Source organism: Mesoplodon bidens, assembly GCF_964165515.1.
Source record: "Mesoplodon bidens genome assembly, chromosome: 18".
Taxonomy (NCBI): domain Eukaryota; kingdom Metazoa; phylum Chordata; class Mammalia; order Artiodactyla; family Ziphiidae; genus Mesoplodon; species Mesoplodon bidens.
The window spans coordinates 44,223,099-44,236,768 of record NC_138175.1 but is presented as its reverse complement, the minus strand read 5'-3'; the positions used below and the strand labels follow the sequence as shown (position 1 = coordinate 44,236,768).

Here is a 13,670-nt window from a genome sequence, read left to right as displayed (position 1 = left end):
CTTCTAGAATCAAAATCTTTCTTCTGAGGATATAAAATTAAGTTTAAGCATCTGGCCACAAACACATTCCAATCATGCCTTCCTAGGGTTATAGCTGGGTCATTTTGGTTAAACTTAAAAGTTTTCCCTGAAATTCTCAAAACTACATTTACAAAATGTCTCTTGGCTTGTATCTTTTCTACAGATAGCTGATTTAACATTTATTCTGATTTCATTCTCAGATGATCATTGATTCACTCAACAAATACTTAATTGTTCCCCAAACACTGTGTGTTCTAGGCCCTGGAGATAGCAGCAGTGAGCAAGACAGGCAAGATCTCTAAAACCTGTCTCCTGCTTCTAGGCACTTACGATACTTGATGGCAACTGCTTATTTGGTTTTCTTTCCTAGGCTGTGCCTTCCAGCTCTGTATTCCAGTCCTCCAGTACAGTAACTGGCCTGTACTGTAAATACTCCATAAATGTGAGATAACTAAATTCATGACTAAATTCACTGGGTCTCATTTTTCTAATCCAGGGTGGGATCAAATTATCTCTGAAGTCCCTCAGAGCAAAGGTACAAGGTTTAAATCAAATTGTAGGAACAGAAAGCAAATGGCAATAGAACCCAAATCAAGAAGGAAGAAGAGGGAATTCCGTGGCGGTCCAGTGGTTAAGACTCCTCGCTTCCACTGCAGGGGGCGGGGGTTCAATCCCTGGTTGGGGAACTAGGATCCTGCATGGCGCATAGCACAGCCAAAAAAAAAAAGAAGGAAGAAGAGTTGTGGTAAGTCAGCTGGTAAGAAATTTAGAGTCATGAAGGACAGGCCACCTTGGGAAGCAATGAAGGGCTTCATCACCTGCAGAAAGTACGGTCTCAGAAACATGTCCAGGGGTCAGTTAGAGGAAGAGAAAGAAATTACTTGCATCAAAGTCTGAGTTGGGGTCACCGACTGGAAAGAGGATGAGGGGGTGAAATGGGTCTCTACCTATAAGTCACATGCTGGACAAGGGGGAAGGAGCATGCATTGGGGGAAGGAGGTAGAGATATTAAGCTAGGCCTTAGAAAATGCTTCCAGGCAGATGTGGGAAGAAGAGAAGCAGCAAAGACAAGTGAAAAAGCACAGTCACAAAGTTAAGCTAATGATCACAATAGCTTAAGTCAAGAAGGCCAACCAAGAGGAGATGCACAACAGCAAGAAAATGTGGCTCACCATGCCAAATACTTATGGCCAAGGTCAAAGGAAATGAGAAAGCAGCAGCCACTGCATCTATCAATTAGAGGACCCTCAGGAGGACAGTTTCATTATGGATAAAGACATTTGAAGCACAACCCCTGAAACATTCAGGCTCTTGGTGAACTTATACTAAGAGAAAATGGCATCCTGCTTTTTCTGTAACTCCAAAAAAGCAGTTCCTTATTCAAACCAACATTCTCTCTCCACCTTGGAAGGTCATCATTTTCCACTAAGCAGAAAGTCACAGGAGGGAAAAGGAGAGAGTGGACACTCAACTCATGTGATGCCCCAGTCCACTAGCTCTCAGAAACAATCATTTTCCTATAGACTTGTTAGACCCGCTTGACAAAAAGCTTCTGGTGTATTAGGCTTCGGGTTTTCAACAGAATAAACACTTAGTAAAATTTTCAGCAGAATCATGTGCAACTTGTTTAAAAATTTTTAAAGAGGATGCTTAAAACATGTTGTCTTCCAAAAATCCAGAGATAATTTTAGATTGAAAAATCTAGGCTTGCCAAGGGAATCTGAGAACTTTTCTATCTTGGTCTCCAATGCTAACCTACGTATTCGTGTGCAAAAATAGAGGAAGATTAGAATCTCAAATGCCAGACTGAAAAGTTGCCACAACAAACCTGAACTCTTCAATATGGAGTTTATTATCTTGTCAGCAAGATAGCAAATGAAACAGCAATAACTAAACTTTTTTTTACTTCAAAAGAAAAAAGTCTCAAACATGAAATACATCCTGGACTTGCAAAGGAAAATGATTTTAAAAAAAGATACTGTGAATGGAATTATAAAACAGCATACACAAAATCTAAATATCAAATCTGTAAGTAGTCCTTTACAAACACAAACTTAGAACTTTAGGTCTAAAATATGATAAAACAGCAATTATAGTTTATTCAGTAAAGTTGGGAAAATTAACCTATTTGGAAAATAACTTCATATCTTCAACCAAAACCAAATTTTAAGTAAATTAAAAACAGCTAAAAGTAAAAATAAAACCATGAAAGGAGAAACAAATATGGATGGATGTTATGAATATTGGGATGGAGAATAATTTTTGAAGTGTCAACAAAGGAAAAATAATACTATGTATTTTTTAAATGAATGTTACCTTTGACCTCATTTGTAAATTTAACCCAAAACAACAATCAGACAAATCCTTCTGGCAGAATTGTCTATCTTGTGACGAATTGGAAACAATCTACATGTTAACTTGGTATATGTTGGCTTCGTTAACTTATGATATACAACGGTATATTATGAAGTCCATAAGAGTGATAATATCTGTATTTATTGATATCACCAAAATGTTAGCAATGGCTGTCACTGAGCGGTAGGTTGGTGGATGACTGTCACTTTAAAAAGTATTGTCACAACACTTTTTGTGCTGTCTTGAATGTGAAGGAGAATGCATTGCTTTTATAATGGGGTTGAGGGGCGGAAACAAGCTATTTTCAAATTAACCCCCCCCCTCCAAGCTGAGTATTTATCTGGCAAAATTTGTGAGGAGAATAAACAAAATTCTTATCATGCCAACCAGGCATGCTTCTTTATTCGCACCGCGCGGAGCAGGAAGACACACCCCTGACCCTACGCTCGCCCCTCAGCCGTGGGTCCTTCATCCTCAGCCCCGGCCCTCCGGCGGTCCCCGCGGAACCTCCCCTGGCCCGACTGCGCCAGCGGGCTCAGCGGGGCCGGAAAATCGTGTTCCTCGGGGCCCGGCCCGGCGGGGAAGGTGCGCGCAGCCGACCGGCAGCCGCGGGGCGGCGTGAGGGCCGCGTCCCTAGGCAGTCCCGGTGGACCCCGGGACCCACAGGCCGCCGTCCCTCCGCTGACTGCTCGGCGGGCTTCCGGGAGCGGGTCCCGGCGGCAGCCCGACCGCCCCGGCTCCGGCGGCCCAAGGGAGCGCCCCGCGCCCTTCCTGCCCCGCGTCCGCGGGGTCCCCGCCGCGCCCCCGGTCTCAGGCACGAGCCAGGAGGCCCCTCCAGGCTTCCGTCCGGTCAGCCAGCGCTCCCAGAGCCCGGCGTCCTCCACAGCGGACGGGCAAGGGGCGGGAGCCGACGGCCCTGAGCCCTGCGGCCCCAAGCGGAGCGGCGCCCCGCGAGCTCGTCCAGTCGCCGGCCCCAGCCGCGGCCCACCACCCACCCACCGCCCCCTGAGCCCGCCCGCCCGCGCCAGGCAGCACCCGCTCGCGCCCGCTCCTCACCTGCGACGCTCCCCGGACCCCAGCTCACCGCCCGAACCGGCTGTGTACACCGGAAGTGACGTCTCCGGGCCGGCCCCGCCCCCGCCCCAGGCGGACGCCGGGTGGCTGCAGACCAAGCGGCTAGAAGCGGTCCCCAACCATGCCCTGCGCGAGCGGGGCGGGGACGGCCCTGCACCCCCTTGCCTAGGGACGGAGGACCTCCAAATGGGACAGCCAGGGTGGGGGTTGAGGACCGGTGGCCAGAGCCCGCAGGGTCACCCGGGTTCTCTACTGTGACTTGGTCTCCGGGCGGGAGGGGTCAGCTGTGTCCTCACAGACTTATTATGAAAATTAATTACTGAAGAATTGAGCACTTACTAGATGCCAGGTTCTCGCAGGAGCTGTAGGAACTGGATAATGCCCTCTCCCTCATACGTTTATTCTCTAGTGGTGGAAACAATCATTGTTATAAATGCGCTTGATGATATAGTGCCAATTGCGACAAGCGGTAGGAGGGGAAAGTGGAAGAGGGAGGGAGAGCGTCCCTTGACCTAGTGAAGGAGGGTTATCGGGGAATTCTTCGCTCAGGAAAAGAGCAGGAGTTGAGGGCCTAAGAGGGAGAGGAGTGGGGAAAAGAAAAATTTGAAGAAGCAGGGAGGAAAGGACATTACGGCAGAAGTAACAGCAGGTGTCTTTGGTGGCTTTGTGTTCAAGAAACGAAGGTAGTGAGAAAGTCTTACCTGAGAGCAAGGGGTGATTTTACCATACTTGTGGGTTTAAAGGGATTACTTGGGCTACATTGTGGAGAAGGACTAGAGAGGAGAGGCAAGAGTGGATGTAGACTTGTATGCCCATGTTCATAGCAGCATTATGCATAAAAGTCAAGAAGGTGGAAGCAACCCAAGTGTCCATCAATGTATGAATGGATAAACAAAATGTGGCGTATCCACACAAAGGAATATATTCAGCCTTAAAAAGGAAGGGAATTCTGACACATGCTACAAATGGATGAACCGTGAAGACATTACACTAAGTGAAAGAAGCCAGTCACAGAAAGATATATTCTATAATTCCACTTATATGAAGTACCTAGAGTAGTCAAGTTCACAGAGACAAAGTAGAATGGTAGTTTCCAGGGACTGGGAGGAGGGGCGCATGGGGAGTTTGTAATTAATGGGTACAGAATTTTGGGTTGGAAAGATGAAAAAGTTCTGGAGATGGATGTGGTGATGATTGCACAACAATGTGAATGTACTTAATGCCACAAAACTGTACACTTAAAAATGGTTAAAATGGGGGACTTCCCTGGTGGCGCGGTGGTAAAGAATCCGCCTGCCAATGCAGGGGACACGGGTTTGAGCCCTGGTCCGGGAAGATCCCACATGCCGTAGAGCAACTAAGCCCGTGGGCCACGACTACTGAGCCTGTGCTCTAGAGCCCACGAGCCACAACTACTGAGCCTGAGTGCCACAACTACTGAAGCCCATGCGCCTGTGCTCTGCAACAAGAGAAGCCACCGCGATGAGAAGCCCGTGCACCGCAACGAAGAGTAGCCCCTGCTTGCCGCAACTAGAGAAAGCCCCCGCGCAGCAGTGAGGACCTAATGCAGCCAAAAAAAGAAATTGGTTAAAACGGTAAATTTTATGTATCTTTTACCATGATAGATAGATAGATGGATGTAGAGATCGGTTAGTAGTCTATTTCCGTTGTCCAAGCAAAAGATGATCCCGATGTAAACCAGGACCTCCACATTTTTTTGTTCTTGTACATCTATCAGGTAAAATGTTTGAATATCGTCCAGATTTATTTTACTTATAAATTATATGCACTACACTACTAATATACTATTTACATAATGGAACACACATAAAAAGAATTTTAAAAGGTAAGTCTTAAATTCTAATATTTTCTTCCTCTACCCCAATAGATTGCCTTCTTACATTAGTGGCTGTGTGAATCTCATTTTGAAAGCCATTCACAGACTATGGTAGTGGCAGTGGGGAATAAAGTCAGTGGTGGAACTAGACATGGAGGGTTGGAAAGAGGAGGGAATCCTAAATCTCTCCTGGGTCTCTGGGACGAGCCATTGGAGTGGTGACACTCAGTGCTGGGAAGCTCCTGAAGACCACATTTGGAAGGGAGGAAGACAGGAAGAAGGCCATGAGTGCCGTTGTGAGCATGACATCAAAGAGGAGGCACCCAGTAGGCAGTTGGGGCTGGAGGTCTGGAGCTTGGGAGAGAGATGGAGATGTCACTGGGGCTTAGGGGGCTGTTGAAGCTGTGGGTAGGAGCTGAAGGTGGGTGTAGATTGAGGGAAGACTTTTTTGTGGTTGGTTTTTTAAGGTGGAAGAAACTTAAACATGTTTCAATGTCAGAGAGGAAGATCCAGTTGACAAAAAGAGACAGAATATACAGGAGAAAGATGATGTGATTCATCTCGTGAGGTTCTGAAAAGGCTGGAGGGGGTCTAAAATGCTTGGCCATGGGTTTACGTGAGGCTACAGTAAAGAGTGAGGGGAACTTGCTGACAGAGGTGTGAGGAGCGTGAGAAAGGTCTGAATGCAGAAAGGAAAAATGTGGTAGAATTTCCAAACTGTACCGAGGATCTATTTCAGGTTGATAGAGCCTTCTCTCATATTAACTGCCTTGCCCCAGCAGCTTTCAGGTCAAAGTAAGAAGATGGAGAAAGGCTTCACCTGGGGGTTGAGTAACAGAGAGTGTTACTGACATAACAGGCTGTGGAACCCAAGCTACAGGAGAAGGGATGTGATATGGAAGAGGGCAGCTGGGTTGGAGGAAGTGTCCCCAGGTACTGGTATCATCGTAGCTGTGTAGGCTGGAAAAGGGATCAGAGATGATGGTGCCCGGCTTCTGAGTGGGCCAAGTGTGGCTCCTGCAGTCTCAGGACAAGCCCATCTCTCTCTCTTTTTTTTTTTTTTTTTGGTATGCGGGATCTTGGTTCCCTGACCAGGGATCGAACCCGCCACCCCTGCAGTGGAAGCACCGAGTCTTAGCCACTGGACCACCAGGGAAGTCCCAGGACAAGCCTATCTCTTGTTCGCAGGTTCTCCTAGCTCCTAATGCAGGCCCCTCCAAGCCTCCAGTGGCCATGCCTAGAGGTACCTGATAAACACTGGATGGGGTCTTTAAAAGGGCCCCCTGGCAGGCTCTGACCTGCACACCCAACCACCATTGCTCACTTCACTCCAAGCTTCATGGTCCCAGAGTAATGTGCTGGAAACCACTCGTGCCTGGCACCATCTGGGCCCTTCTCTAGACTTCAGTCCAGGGCCAGGAGGCTCTGGAGACCTATTCAGCCATGCGTGCAGTTTGTTTTTTTTAATAATTTTTTTGACCGTGCTGCGTGGCCTGAGGGATCTTAGGTCTCTGACCAGGGATTGAATCTGCACCCACTGCACTGACAGCGTGGATTCTTAACCTCTGCACCGCCAGGGAAGTCCCGTGTGCACTTCCTACTGGAACTCAGTATGGACATTGCCAACCTTGGGGCCCCTTTGGTGGCGTCTGTGGTGCCCTGAGCACCAGGCTGTCTTGGACCTCTCAGACTTACCTGAGGACATCTTGTACTGTGGATATATCAAGTCTGGTTTGTGAGCACATCTATAACTATCATACCCACCTCCTAGAGGTTTGAACTATTTTCGTTCATCAAACGCACATACATATGGAGAGGAACGGAAAAAACATCCATGTACCCACCACACAGGTTTGGGACATTTGTCACTTCATGTCACCTCTTTATTCCAAGCTCCCTTACACCAGAGTGCCAAAAAAGAGGATGGAGTCCACAGGTCTAGAGGTGGAGGCTGGACCTTCCTGGAGCCCCCATGTCCTCAGGTACAGAAGCTTTGATCCAGCTCTGCAGAGAGGTCTACGGTTGGAGACTCAGCATGCACAGGGAGATGGGATGGTGCCTCAGAGACCACCAGACAAACACCTCAACTTGCCCCTCAGGAAGCCAAGAAGGCCCAGGCCAGGAAACAAAGGCCTCTCCCTGAATCCACCTGCCCTCCTGTGTATTGGTTAAAGGCAAAGTTGGAGCCAGACCCCATGGAAGGGATGGGAGCCTCGGAGGTTGTTCTCTGGCAGGAGTGAGCAGAACAGGGTTTCAGGAGCTCCTCAGCGACCCAAGAGCACTGTGTTAGTGAGATGGGCCAGAGATGCACCTTGGCCTTGACCTGAGGAGCCTCCCCTTGTCGAGGAAAACAAAGCTGATTTGCTACATCTAGCTTTTATGAGGGGTCCACGTTCCTAACATCAGAAGAGCGCAGAATAGGAGCATCCCACATAGAGGGGCTCATAAGGGATTAGAGAAATGATTTTCTTGAACAGCCAAAGTTATTACTGTTGGCTTGTGTGCTCTTTATGCAGTCAAAGCCAGGGCTTCCAGGCTGGGCTTTTACCTGTTGGCTTTAGTGGGCATGTCTGAAAGAAGAGCGTTCAAGGAAGAGGTTTTCACAGCCAGCCGAGTGTTCTTGGTGGTGATGGTTGTGGGGAGGGGGTGGGCAGGGGCAATGGGGTTGAGTTTGGAGAGTAACTTTTCTCCTTTACCTCACTGGTCTCCCTCAGGCAGAATGTGAAAGCTGCAAGATGGGCTGGGAGCCCCAGGAAGGGTAGCTGCATTCCAGAATCCACAGGATTTGGGAGCCAGTCTGGAGAGGGCTGGCCAGACATTCTGGGCACAGAGCAACTGGCTGGCTGCTGAGTACGGAGAGACCTGGGGCAAGGCCAGTCTAGTCTATTGGGTGGTGTGCCCCAGGCAGGAAAGGGGGTGAGGGCAGCATGGGTCATGTGCCAAAGGGGAAACTTCTGCCCCAGTCTCCAGGTCGTCTCCCTGAGGAAGTCGCTCCTCACCCCTCCCTTTCCCGGTAACCATTTGAGCATCCTGTTGTTCTTTCTCCATTTCCACCCTCCACTGGCTGGAAATGGCTGTGCTGTGGCCAAGAAGCCCTTGCCAGGCTGAGCCGTCTGCTTCTGTCTCACCACCACCTCTCAGATCCCAGGTTGCCTTTGACCCTTCTGAGGGTCTGGGGCTGGCCAGGAGCCTGGGAGATCCCTGATGGGTGGGCTGGACCCCAGGATTCCAGGCCCCTTCCCCTGCAACCAGGACAGGATGCCTGGTACCACCTTAGGGAACATGTAAGATATGTGCAGGCAGGGGGAGCTGCCGGGGGACTCCCTGAGGGCTCTCCAGGGTGTGGTGAAACAGAGGGGTCTGGATGTGTGGGGGGTGGGGGAGGGGGAGCTGCTGGATGCACTAGGGACCACCCTAGAGGCTGTGCATACCACAGTTATCAGCTGTGAAGTTCTGCACAATGGAGATGGATATTTTCCAGGACTCACAGACTGTCAGGGATCCAAGGACTTACGGCCAGGAAAGGAAGGAAAGGTGTGCTGCGGAGGGAACCAGGCAAGGTTCTGGTGCTGGTGGAGCCAGAAGGGCTGCACAGCTTGAGGTCAAGTTATCCTGAAAACCAGAGGGAGCTCCAGTCCATTCTATAGCTGATAGACAGCCAAGATCCGGCTCTCCTCAGGTTCCAGTATGTCGACCTGGTGATGGGCACCACCCTAGCTCAGGTCTATGCTGTGGTCTTGGTCCAGAAAGATGTGTCTCCCAAGAACTGCGGGAGGGTAGTTTGCAGAGTTGATTCTGTGGCCTTGTAAAGAGTTCAAACTTGAACACTTGGAGTTCTGAACAATTAAATTTATGAGCATTCTCTCAGATTTGTAAATCTACAAGGGGGCCAAGACTGAGGGTCATGAGTCCCCCAGATGGGTCCATCTGGTTGAAGAAACCAGAACTCTGTCCCCCTTCCTGAGTGTGGGTGGACTCTCCTTTTGGTTATCAAAATGTAATAACCCCAACTCACTGTCACTGAAACAAGAGCGGATTTATTAGCCCAAACAAAAAGAGCACTGTGGCCACTAGAATGGCTGTCCTTGGCAGCAGTCCTGATGCCTGGGAGTAACTTACAGACTGCCACCCTGCAGCTTGTCTGCTCCCGCTGGGCTCCGTGGGAAGGAGCGCCTCAGGGGCTGTGTTGTTTCTTCCGTTTCTTCAACACATCATGTCAGAGTCCTCCGACCCGACGACTTTGAACTTGTTTAGGCCTCCAGAGATTTTTACACGTGGTTGCCCCTAGTTGCAGTTCATTTAGGGCATCTCAATTGGATCTTCAATTTGTAGCAAGCAGGGACAGTAAAGCTGCCACTGGTTGAGTTTCCGGTGTCAATGTTGACCTGACAACCTTGGGCCCTGGTCACAGAGCCTAGACTCCCTCCCAAGAGATCTGGGATACTCAGCTCATGTTATTTATTTATTTATTTGGTTACGTCGGGTCTTAGTTGCAGCAGGCGGGCTACTTAGTTGAGGCTCACCGGCTCCTTAGTTGTGGCATGCAAACTCTTAGTTGTGGCATGCATGTGGGATCTAGTTCCCGGACCAGGGATTGAACCCGGGCCCCCTGCATTGGGAGCGCAGAGTCTCAACCATTGCACCACCAGGGAAGTCCCCTCAGCTCATGTTTGATGGACGTGCTGGATGGTAGGACCACACAGATCGGACTCCCGTTCTCAGACAGCTGGCTGCCTCCCCTGTGGAATTCGGGGCACCCGGTGTTCCAGCCAGGTAGGAGAGCAGTGTGTGTGAGTGGTGAACAGTGAAAGGGGTTTCTCCCCATTCACTCCACAGGGAGAAATGGGCTCGGGGCCCAGACCTCTAGTTTTCTCACTGCTCAGCAATGTTGTGCCTAACCTTAACCCTAAGCCACACAGCTGCCAAATATTCATGCTTTCCATTTAGGGGCAAAACTGGGCAGAACCAAATAACATTTTAAAGCCAAGTTACTAGAAATATTTGAGAAAAGGCTGAGTTTATAAACTAAAATTTGGCTCTTAACCTACAATGATTTCATTGCCATGAAACATTGCTGTTAAAGTGCAAAATAATGAACCATGCTCACTCTGCCGTGCAACAAATGAGTCTGGGCAGCTCTATCCAGTTCTGAGACTACAATGAGGTTCTCAGAAGGAGCTGATGAAACTAAAAGCCACCTTTGACTTATAAGCCAACACTTATAAGAATCACCAAGGAGGGAATTCCCTGGTGATTCCAGTGGTTAGGACTTGGCGCTTTCACTGCTGGGGCCCGAAAAAAAAGAAGGGAGATTGGGCTTATTGAAAGGGAGCTAGGTTGCCTTAAACATATATGGAGAACGCTGAAAGTGAAACTTTATCTCACATAAAGCCTATCAGATCAGTAAGAAGAAATGAGATTACTTCTCAAAAATCCTGTGATCTCATCAAATTAGCAGTTTCCACATCTGCACAGTCATAGTCACAGGCAAATCCAAGAGAACCATGAGTCCAGAAGCTGTCACAAGCTTGGTCCCCTCTCAGGACAGGTCTCTGGTTGTGGGGCTCTTTAAGTTGTTTGAAAGCATGGATCATGGACCTCCTCTTCCAGGAAGCCTTCTCTGAAATCCCCAACACTATATTTTCCCAGTCATGGTATTTATCTCACAAAACAGTTAAGTTTTGCCCCTCCTGGACTGTGAACTTCTATGATATTCATCTCATACCCAACTGTATCTCCAGCACTTGGCACCGCATATAGCAAACAGCAGGCATTCATAAAGTAACTTGCTCACTTATTCAACAAGTTTCTAAGCACCCACCACGGGCCAGGCATGGCGCCAGGTACTGGGAATGGAGTGGTGAATAAGACAAAAGTGATCCTTCCCCAAACAAAAATGACAAAGGTAAAACATAGACATGCAAGCATAGTGAGGACATGTTGCATTGAAGAAAAATAGTCAAGGAGAACTTAACACACTCTGGAAGGTCCTGAAAATGTAATGTTTAAACTGACATTTGAAGCAATGAGAAGCAATTAGTTGGGGAAGAGACCTCCAGGTGAAAGGAATTGCAAAGGCCTTTGGAATTTGACTCATTTTGGAATTTGGAACTAAGGGAAAGTTAAGGGTAGTTCCCCAGGGACTAGATCATATAAGGCAGGCTGGGAAGGATGAAACTTTCTTAAGAGAAACAGGAAATCGCTGGAGAGTTTGATGCAAAAATTTGTGTTTCCATAGCGCTGGGGTGGGGAGGGCAGAGGCAGAGGGAGTTATCAAGACACTCAGGGGTCTCTGTGTGGTCTCAGAGGGCAGAGCAATGCAGAGAATCTAAGGTCCCCTTCCATATATCTTTTATCTTGATGTTTAATTGACATAAAATACACAGGTCTTAAGTGCACAGTTTAAATTTTCACTTACGTACTGTACCCACACCCCCAATCAAGATATAAACACTTTAGCAGGCCCTACCTCCTCCAAATATAACTACTAATCTCCATCACCAAGGTTAGTTTTGTCTGTTTTTGAGTTTCATGTAGATGTAATCATACGGTATATACTCTTCTATGTCTGGTTTCTTTCACTGATCATGATGTCTGTGAGATTTATTAATGTCGTGTAGAGCAAGTTTTTTTTTTTTTCACTGTATTCCATTGATAAATATACCACTATTTATTCATTCTACTGTTGTTGGACATTTATTTCCAGGTTTTGGCTATTATGACTTACACTATGAGCATTCTTACATGTCTTTTGGTGGACATAAGCCAATCACTTCTACTGAGTATGTACCCAACAGTGAAACTGCTGGGTCATAAATATACATATTTAGCTTTAGTAGATCCTGCCCATTAGTTTTCCAAAATGGTTATAACGATTTACACTCCTGCCAATAAAGTGTGGAATGCTCAGTTCATCCATGTCCTCACCAACACTTCACATTATGGTCTTTTTTTTTTTTTTGGCTGCTCGGCTTGTGGGCTCTTAGTTCCTCAATCAGGGATCGAACCCGTGCCCCCTGCAGTGGAAGTATGGAGTCTAAACCACTGGACTGTCAGGGAAGTCCCAACATCATGGGTCTTTTATGGCATCTCATTGTGGGTTTTTTGTTTGTTTTTTTTTGGCGGCACCCCTCGGCTTGGGGATATTAGTTCCCTGACTAGGGATGGAATCTGGGCCCCAGCAGTAAAAGTGCGGAATCCTAACCACTAAACTGCCAGGAAATTCCCTCCTTGTGGTTTTAGTTTGCATTTTTTGATGACAAAAAGTATTAAAAACCTTTTCATATGTTTATTAAATATTTATTAGACAGAACTTATTGTCTGTTCAAGATTTTAAAAATTGAATTGTTGGTCCTTTAATAAAAACTGATTTGTAATTCTTTATATATTCTGGATTATGAGCCCTTTGATGGCTAATATTCCATAATGCAAGTAACTTCTCCCAGGCTGTGGCTCCCATTTTCACTCTCTTGATATCTTTTTTTTTTTTTTTTTTTTTTTTTGCGGTACGCGGGCTTCTCACTGTTGTGGCCTCTCCCGTTGCGGAGCACAGGCTCCGGACGCGCAGGCTCAGCGGCCATGGTTCACAGGTCCAGCCGCTCCACAGCATGTGGGATCTTCGCGGACCGGGGCACGAACCTGTGTCCCCTGCATCGGCAGGCGGACTCTCAGCCACTGCGCCACCAGGGAAGCCCTTGATATCTTTTGATAAAACAAAGTTTTAGTCTTAATGAAGTCCAATTTCTCTTTCATGGTTATCACTTTTTTTCATGGTTATCACTTTTTGTGTCTTCTTTGCCTACTCCAAGGTCTTGCATATATGCCCTTATTTTTTCTCAGAAATGTTTTGTAGTTTTGTAGTTTCCAGTGTAGAGGTCTTGCACATCTTTCATTAGATTGCTAGATATTTGATTTTTTGGCGGGGTACTATTATAAATGGTAATATTTTAACTTTTCATTTTCTAATTACTTGTTGCTTGTGCATAGAAACAAGCAATTTTTGTAGCTGTTGATAATTCACCTATTAATTGCAGCAGTTTGTAGATAGGTTTGGATTTTATACATACCCCACTGTGTCATGTTAAAAATGATAGTTTTCTTTTTCCCAATCTTTATACCTTTATTTCTTTTTCATTCCTTACTGCACTAGCTAGGACAGCCAATACAATGCTGAATAGAAGTGATGCTAATTGACACTAGTCACAAGAGGAGAGTTCAACATTTCACCATTACATGTAATGTACATTACATTACATGTACATTTTTTGTAAATGTCTTTTATTAGATTAGAAAGTTCTCATCTATTCCCAATTTCCTGAGTTTTTTTTTGTTTTGTTTTTTTGTTTTTTGTTTTTTTGCAGTACGTGGGCCTCTCACTGTTGTG

At 47.0% G+C, this 13,670-nt stretch overlaps 1 protein-coding gene across 2 annotated transcripts in view; it reads right to left on the bottom strand.

Annotated features, from left to right (window-relative positions):
• GARRE1 (granule associated Rac and RHOG effector 1) overlaps positions 1-3,478 on the bottom strand; it is an 81,368-nt gene extending 77,890 nt beyond the window's left edge. For both annotated transcript variants that reach the window (XM_081217039.1, XM_081217038.1), the window contains exon 1: positions 3,433-3,478. The gene's annotated coding sequence lies outside the window, so the exon portion shown is untranslated. The remainder of the gene's footprint in view (positions 1-3,432) is intronic.
• Positions 3,479-13,670: the final 10,192 nt, after the last annotated feature.